The sequence below is a fragment of the Pinus tabuliformis genome, chromosome J, assembly GCF_031772625.1.
Source record: "Pinus tabuliformis cultivar Carrire ecotype Pingquan chromosome J, CPIR1, whole genome shotgun sequence".
Lineage (NCBI taxonomy): Eukaryota > Viridiplantae > Streptophyta > Pinopsida > Pinales > Pinaceae > Pinus > Pinus tabuliformis.
In genome coordinates this window covers 1131167487-1131176853 of record NC_142295.1, presented here as the reverse complement: position 1 = coordinate 1131176853, position 9367 = coordinate 1131167487, and the positions used below count along the sequence as shown (strand labels likewise).

Genomic DNA, 9367 nt, shown 5'->3' with positions numbered 1-9367 from the left:
ATTTGTTATTTATCAAATTTTATATATTTAAACTAATAAAAATGATATAATAATATTGTTATTAATTTTTCATTGTTAAAAAATATTAATTTAAATGATTTAGTGAATAATTTATTTTCCTAATTATATGCATTCAAGTCCTTAATTCATTTCCCTTTTATATAAACTCAAATCTCTAAACATAACTACACTCATAATATATAAAAAAAAACTTCATTTAAAATTTAATATTTTATTGTCTCTAAATAAAACATCTCAAATAAAAAAATGGAATTAAAAACTCTAAAATCATATTAAATTTTTTCCACTTATATAATTTGTATTTGGTGTAATTTTCACCATCAATTTTAGAAATGATTTTCCAAAAATTCTCCATTTTACTATTTACTTAAATTTACTATCTATTTAAATTACATTACCCTAAAAATATATTTATATAAATAAAATTTTATATTTTATTAATTTAAAAATAGATTAGTTACGGAAGAAAATACCTATAAGCGAGACATTTCGTATAAATACCGCCACAAATTAAAAAGTCTAAATTGAATTAATAAAATAAATATATAAAAATTCTAAAATAATAATATCAATAAAAAATTATAATAAAATAAAATAATCCTAAATATTTTGAACTTTTCCCACCTTATCCTCTGCTAAAACATGATCCGAACGCGAGCCCAATTTAATGTCCCACGGCTCTTCCCCTGTTAAGGTCGTGGAAATTTTATTGACTAAAAATGGCATCTAAAACCCAGTATCCTCGAACACGAGATATTGACTAAAAATGGCATCTAAAACCCTGTATCCATTAAAAACCAATGTAGTTGTTCTTCGACCAAATATTCCACATCATGTTTCTCTCAGTTGAATGCAACTGACAGCGAGATATTCCATCATCTCTTTATGTAAACGCGTTCTCATTTTCTTTTGTCAAGCAGGAAGCATGATTCAACAGCATTTCTCAATTACATGGAATTTACATGGAATATTATACACGCTCTTTCCTATAAATTTTGGACATGCATCGCATGAATTCTCGGCAAGGAATGAGCTCCAGGGATTGAGTCCCTCTTTGTGCGTAATTTCATTGCTGTCATTTTGTATCATATCGCTGCTAGTGATATGGAGATTATTAAGGCTTGTAACTGCGCAATTGTTTTGGTGATCATTAGTTTAGTGTTGCCTTCACAGGCGTTGGCTACGTCTAGTGAGGATGAGGAGATCAAATCGTATATTGTTTACATGGATAAATCCATGAAACCCCATCATTTCAGCCTCCACCAACACTGGTACGCTTCAATGATAGACCGGGTTTCAGGATCCAAATCGGATCCCACTGCTATGCTATACATGTACGATACGGTGATGCATGGCTTTTCTGCCAAGCTGACCAGCACAGGCGCTCAAGCTATGCTGAATATGGATGGATGCTTGGCTGTATTGCCGGACTCTGTCGGTAGGCTTCATACTACTCGGACCCCGGACTTTCTGGGGTTGAGCTCTACTGATGGTCTATGGCCATTGTCGCATTACGGTGATGATGTCATCGTGGGCGTGGTGGATACAGGAATATGGCCCGAGAGCAAGAGCTTCAGCGATCATGGCCTAAGTACTCCCGCGCCCGCGAAATGGAAGGGAGAGTGTGAAGTGGGTTCCGACTTCAATGCGTCCCACTGTAATAAAAAACTCATTGGAGCCCGTTACTTTGTCAAAGGATATGAAGCCCAGTACGGTCGTGTCCACGGAAAAGACGATTACAGATCTCCTCGGGATGCCGAAGGACATGGTACGCACACTTCCTCTACTGCGGCCGGGTCGGAGGTGCCTGCTTCCAGCTTTCTTGGTTTCGCCCCAGGGACGGCTAGAGGCATGGCTACCAAAGCTCGATTGGCCGTCTATAAAGTCTGTTGGGCGTTTGACTGCGTAACTTCAGATGTGCTTGCGGGAATGGAGGCGGCTGTTTCGGACGGAGTCGACATGCTATCCATATCGCTCGGCATCGTTAGTGATGCCGCTTATTATGATGATATTATAGCAATTGGAGCTCTGGGAGCGACTGAGAAGGGTGTTTTTGTCTCGTGTTCGGCCGGTAATTCAGGGCCTTATGAGATTTTCAACACGGCGCCATGGATAACCACCGTAGGCGCCAGCACCATCGACAGAGAGTTCCCGGCTCCCGTCGTGCTTGGCAACGGCAAAAGCTACATGGGCTTCGCCCTCAACAAAGACTTGTCTCTGGCCAACGAGCAATTGCCTTTGGTATACGGGAAAACAGCGTCGAGTAAGAAGTATGCAAACTTCTGCATTGATGGAAGCCTTCATCCCGATATGATCCGTGGAAAAATTGTACTCTGTGATCTTGGACAAGTCGATATTATAGAAAAGGGACTGGTCGTGCGACGAGCCGGCGGTGCGGGGATGATTCTGGTTAATCAGGATGAAGATGGAGACTATTCGCCGACCAGTCATAATCTGTTCCCGGCGACCATGGTGGGTCCCAAGGCCGGGGAATACATAAAAGCTTATATAAACACGAGCACAAATCCTATGGCAACTATTAAATTGGAGGGGCTGACTGTAATTGGTAAAGCACGAGCTCCGGTCGTAACAGCATTTTCGTCCAGAGGGCCGAATACCGTCGTTCCGGAGATCCTTAAACCGGACCTGATTGCTCCGGGAGTCAACATATTGGCGGCGTGGACAGGGCACGTGGGGCCAACGTACACCGACAAGGAAAGAGTAGATTTCAACATAATCTCTGGGACTTCGATGTCTTGCCCTCATGTGACCGGCATCGCGGCGCTTATACGCGCTGCTCATCCGGCATGGACACCCGCTGCAATAAAATCGGCTCTCATGACATCTTCCGTGCTATTCGACAACCGCAAAAGCCCTATAAGCGACTCATTCACCGCTTTACCTGCAAATGCCTTTGCAATGGGCGCGGGTCATGTGAATCCCAATGCTGCCTTGGATCCCGGTCTCCTCTATGATCTTGGAATGGACGACTACGTTAGCTTTCTGTGTACCCTAAATTACACAGCAAAGCAAATTCATATTCTGACAAGGCAGGCAACATCCTGCCCCAAATTACTCTCCGCGCCAGGAGATCTCAACTACCCATCATTCTCCGTGGTGTTTAAGCCGCGTAGTTTGGTTCGTGTTACGAGGAGAACCGTGACGAACGTTGGAGGAGCACCGTCTGTATATGAAATGGCAGTCGAGAGCCCTGAAAACGTAAATATAACCGTGCAGCCAACGACGCTCGCCTTCGAAAAGCAAAACCAGAAGGCGACTTATACAGTGACATTTGAAAGCAAAATTGCAGCTGACCACAAACCTAAAGGACGCCAAGCCTTCGGTCAAATATTGTGGAAATGCGTGAAGGGCGGAACGCAAGTTGTTCGCAGTCCTGTGGCCATAGCCTGGACAGTGGAGTGATGAAGAATGAGTGGACTGGCCCAGTTGTTCGTCTGTGGGCCTCTAGTTTGAATAAAAGTAGAAGCCATCCATCCATGAAGATGTAACGCATTTTGTTTTGTTTTTTCCAACTTCCAGTCATTGTAGGCTTACCTTACTCCATTATCTTCTGCATGCTTACTTGTCAATTCCTATTACCTGTAAAATGAAAATATCCTGTTGCCAGTAAAATAAAAATGTGATACAGGAAATGTATGTTTTCAAAGTTGTTAGACTATGCATTTCACTTCATGCAAATATCACAAACGCAAATGTGACTGTGCAAATATTACAAATGTAAAGATGCGAGTTTGACATCTTTTTATACAGTTATTTATATATGTGGGGCTTCTATTTTCAATCTCTCTCATAAAACTGAAACTAGTTGGAATGAACCTTTTTATGTTATTTTCACTTTTAATTTTTCTTTGAACATAAATTTTAATGATAATTAAATTTCATACTCATCATTATTTATATTTTTTAAATAATATGATTAAATTTCATACTCATCATTATTTATATTTTTTAAATAATATGAAAATATAATGTATTATTTTTTTGGTAGGTAAGCATCCACTGGCACCATCAATCCAAAGCTTTCTTGGCGAAAATATAATCTATTATTATTTATATATAATTTGAAAATTAATTATATATTATATATAAGTAATATATATATATATATATATATATATGTTTTGGTCATCAAAACATTTTTCGACAACAAGGTTTGAAGTAATGAAATACTTATTATGAGCTCCATGTCATATCTTAAAATTGAATTAGGCTAGAAAAGATAATAACATTTATGTCAATTACTCAAAATATTATACCATAAATAAAATATTTCAAACTAAGAGAAAAATAATATTTCAATAACCATTTTAAATAAAATATCAAAGAGAAAGAAATTAATGTGGACCACAACTAAAATATTTCAATATCTACAACTATGTTATATATAGAGAGAAGAGGGATTATTGACATACTATATATATGTGCATAGAGAGAAATTTTTTTTAGAATATGAGAGATATGTATTTGTTTGAACATTTTATATGAAACAATAACTGACAAAACCTCAATAACACAAGATGTGACCTCGTAAGCCCTATTGAGAGAAAATCCAAGGGGAAGGTGTTGTTGCTCTCTCTTTCTCTCTCTTTCTTTGAATGGAATTGGTGTAAATACAAGGGAGTCAAACTTGCGGCCAACTACTACATAACACAAACCCTCTCTATTTTTTCTTGCTCACCTACTCTACTCAACTATGGAACACAATGCACTGAACTAAGATATCTCTTTAGCCAATTTCATTGATTCACCTTCAATATGAGTTACAACTCAACCATTCTAGAGCCTTCATAGTTCTGACATGGCCAACCCATTTTCCATGAGGAACCATGGTTCAAGTGGCATCCTCTCAAATATGGTGGTCAATCATGATAGTTCAACCTCCTACAACCTCATATGTGATCTGATTGAGGTGATTCTTGTACAGTTGTAAAGATATCTATTATGGAATGTATTTCAATAAAAGGTGAGTGAAAAAAAGTAGTCATTTAAGGCTTCAAAAAAGCTCCTAAAGTTTTTCATCCCAAATTTTAAAACTGGAACAATAAGTAAAAATTACCTTATAAGTTGATTTCTCTAATTTGTCCACTCTAAAAGAATCAATTCCTTTATAGAGTTAATACATGGTGTGTGTGTTTGTATGTGTGTATATAGAACCAACACAGATGTATAGAGTTAATGCATGGTATGTGTGTATATAGAACCAACATAGATACATATTAACCTAGCACATATACTGGATGAAGCATAGAGAAAGATTAAATCTCTTAAGATATAAACATTTTTTTAAATGCAAAATTTAAAAAAAAAAAATCACGTCTCTAAAAATTTGATCCCTCTTGATATTCTATTAATCTTGAATTAAAATATATATAAACTCTCTTAACACATATAACTACATAAAAAATTATATTTTATATTTCACATTTTTATATATAAAATAATTTTATAACTATATATAGATACTTATCACATTAGTTAATTATTTTTTTAATGATTATTAAAAGTTTTGAAATATCATGCTTATTGCATTCATTATTGTTATTTAAATTTCAATCGCTACTTTTAGGTCTCAATCTGGCGAGGATGTTGAATTCGAAGGAGGTAATATACAAAATCTATCTTTTAAGGCACTTGAAAACCAGTATTAACCCAAAATATATCATGAGGAAATATTAATAATAAATAACTAATAAATATATATCAACTAATTTAATTTAAATAATTATTATTATTATTATTATTATTATTATTATTAAAAAAATTATATTTTTAAATAGTAATTATTATTATTAAAAAATATTTATAAAAAATATAATTTGTGAATTTAAAGTAAAAAAAAATCTTAATATATAATTTTTTATAGACATATATAAAAAAGCTCCATATTTGATAAGTATCCAAGTTTAAGATAGAGTAAGATTTGCTACATTTATTTGTGAGGTTACAGTAAATGTAAGTTTATGTCATATATTAGTATATAAGTGATTATATATAATAATGAAAACATTTTTTAATAAAAGATTTTGTAAATGTTTTAGTAATATAAAATTAGGAAAAACTTTATGTAATTTCAATTTTGAAGTTAGAAATTAGGTGAATCTAAAAAAAATTGAGGTGTGGTGAATTTTATGGTTATTGGCCACGTCCAAGTCCATAATTCAAGCTCATAACTTCATGTTATAACTCAAACTTGTAATCTATCTTTGTAATTTCCAAATCCATGATAACTTTTTTTACATTTATTGATGTTGATTTCCTGCTATTTTATAATTTACTTCATTTTAAAATTTATATATAACTATAGAAAATGTATATAGACAAACTTAACGAGGAACCTCATAAAAAAAAATGTACTAAAATGGAACTAAATAATTACAAAGAAAAATTTGAATTTGAACCATGTGTCTTAAGTAATAGAGGTTTAAAGTAGAAAGTTGAAGTTTTCTAGAGATTTTTTTTAAGTGAGCTTATATTGCTAATGAACATCAATGTGTTAATATTTGATTCAAAGTATAATTCATATTTTAGATATTGAAAGAACTAGTATGTTTATATTGATAATAAGTATTAAAGTGCCAATATTTACAAGCACTAAAGTTTTACATGCATTTAAAGGGATTACATCTTTTTAAAGTGAAAGTTTTTCAATCATTTAAATACACCTTATGTACTAATTCCTTTATACTAATTAATAAAAGAAAATTGCAACTTATTGATTCCCCTATGTGCTTCATACATTTAGAGTTAATATATGTTGGTTTAATTTCTTTTTAGATGTTGTCATATACATATACATAATGTGTTTTTAAAAAAAATTAAAATATTTTAATTATGTTAGTCATTTTAGTATTTTTAATTATCAATATTTCTTTTTTATAATCACATGTCTAGCATAGAAAAAATTAGACATCTCCCTCATATTAAACACCACAAAAAATATATATTTTAACGTTCTTACTGAAAACTTTTATAACCCTTTCTCAATCTTAAAAAATGTTTTCACTTTCCTCTTTATATATATATATATATAATCCCAATCACAACTAGCTGGTGGTAACTGTAAAACAAAAAGGTAATCCAGTATGTAACATAAATGCTGAAAGTGCCTACCACTGATCTCCTAAGTTCTGGCTGTAGTTCCTACGCAATGGAGAGTGAGCTGTCTATCCAACATAAAGTCCTTAAAGTAGGCGGGTAAATAGTGAAGTTGAAAGTGCCAAAGGCTAAACGAGTAGCCAGAACAGGTCCTTGAATTGGACCAAAAGCACTTGAGCTAACAAAAGGTACACATCTCCTTACGGGTGCGGCTACGACTTTAATGGAATTGAAATCGAAAAACAATAGTCGGAGACAGGGGGTTAAATTTGACGCCCGTATGTCCGTATTTCGCATTTTTACCCGTAAAATACGTTTTAGTTTTAAACCTCCACGTCATGCGCAACTTGCCATTCATTTTCAAAAACGTCATATTGACGGGCATGTTTAAAAATTAAAAGTTTTATAAATTTCTTTTATATATATTTAACCTTACGTCATATCTTTTTTATACCTGTAGACTGTAAGTTACAATGTGGCGACTGATAGACATTCTACAATTTTAATAATGATTCTGCATGCGGAATAAATTCAAAGAATCATTAAACCTTATTGCCCAGGGATACGAGTTACCTCCAGCCATTGGTGATGTATTGATGCAGGCCACAGTCCACAAGCTTCTCCTTCAGCACTCCAGCTTCTGTCCAAACAAAAGAACACAAAATTCTGAAGGCACTTCCGAGCTCTGCTATCTCAGCTAGATGGTGTAGAACTGAAGGGGGTTGAGATAGGAGCTTGGGGACCAAACAGATGAACATATAGCTAAGCTTCCATCAAGCTTCTAAATTCTATGTGTTAGAAAAACCACAAATCAAGGTAGAGATGAGATCAAAGTAATGGACCACTTTAGTAGCTCCCAATTATTAATTTAGTAATTGCAGTTGATTTTCTTAACTTAAGGAAACTACTGCAGTTGGTTTCCATAAGTTAAGAAAAGCTGCAACTCCATAAATCGAGGTAGCTTTTGTGTTAAATTAATGGAGCTTAACATTCTCCCACTTGGTCCATACTTCCAAACTTAATGTCTCAACTTAAAAACCATTGATAATCTGTATTAAGTAATAGATACATGAATCATGGCGATAAGTCCTCTAGTGACGAGTATTACCTTCCATGTATTACTATGCATTTATTCTTATTATAATTTATGTGGCAACAATTTCTTAATGAATAAACCCTATGTTTATTCTTGGTCCTTCTTAAATGAATTTTCTCAAATCAACTTAAGGTGCACATAATATGAGAAAAAACATCACAATAATTAAGAATTTCATTAACATTGTCCATACAATGAAAAAACTGCATAATGGAACCAAGTCCCATATTCAATACATGATCCTTGAAATTAACTGTGGCATGCCCTTAATCAAAGGATCATTGATCATTAATTCAGTGCTGACGTGCTCAATGACCACTTTATTTTCTTTAACACGTTCCCTTATAGCTAAAAACTTAATGTCGATGTGTTTATTTCGACTCCCACTTTTTAGCCATAAAACCAGCAGCTGAATTATCACAATATATTCTCAATGGCTTAGATATAGAATCCATAATTCTAAGCCCAGAAATGGTATTCTTAAGCCATACACCATGTAAAGCAGCCTCAAACAGGATATACATAAGCATGTAGTCTTTGGTTCCTTAAAGGTACCTCATTACTTTCTTTGCAGCTCTCCAGTGGTCTAAACCTGGATCACTCTGACATCCTCCCAACATTCCCAATGGGAGCTACACTTGGTGAACAATCCTTCATCCTGAATCTCTCTAAAATTTTATTAATATAGGTTCCCTGTGACAGACCCAAGTTGCCTCGAAATCTGTCTCTATGGATCTTAATGCCAATGACATAAGATGCCTCACCCATATCATTCATATCAAAACTTTTAGAGAGGAATTGTCTCACCTCATGTAGCAAATCCTTATCATTGGTTGCTAGCAAAAGGTCATCCACATATAAAACAAGAAAACAAAATTTACTCCCACTAACCTTCAGGTATATACATTGATCCATAATGTTTTCTACAAAACCAAAAGAAGAAATTACACTATGGAATTTCAAATACCATTGGCGGGATGCTTGTTTTAAATCATACAATGACTTCTTGAGCTTGCAAACCAATTGCTCACCATGACTAGAGGGGAATCAATGAAGATGTGTTATTCATGAAGAAGTGTTATCAATCATTAATGAAGAAGTGTTATTAATCATCATCTTTTAGTACCAGTGTGA

At 34.2% G+C, this 9367-nt stretch overlaps 1 pseudogene; it reads left to right on the top strand.

Moving 5' to 3' along the window:
* The first annotated feature begins 964 nt into the window (after positions 1 to 964).
* LOC149231058 (subtilisin-like protease SBT1.7 pseudogene) lies at positions 965 to 3786 on the top strand (annotated as a pseudogene).
* Positions 3787 to 9367: the final 5581 nt, after the last annotated feature.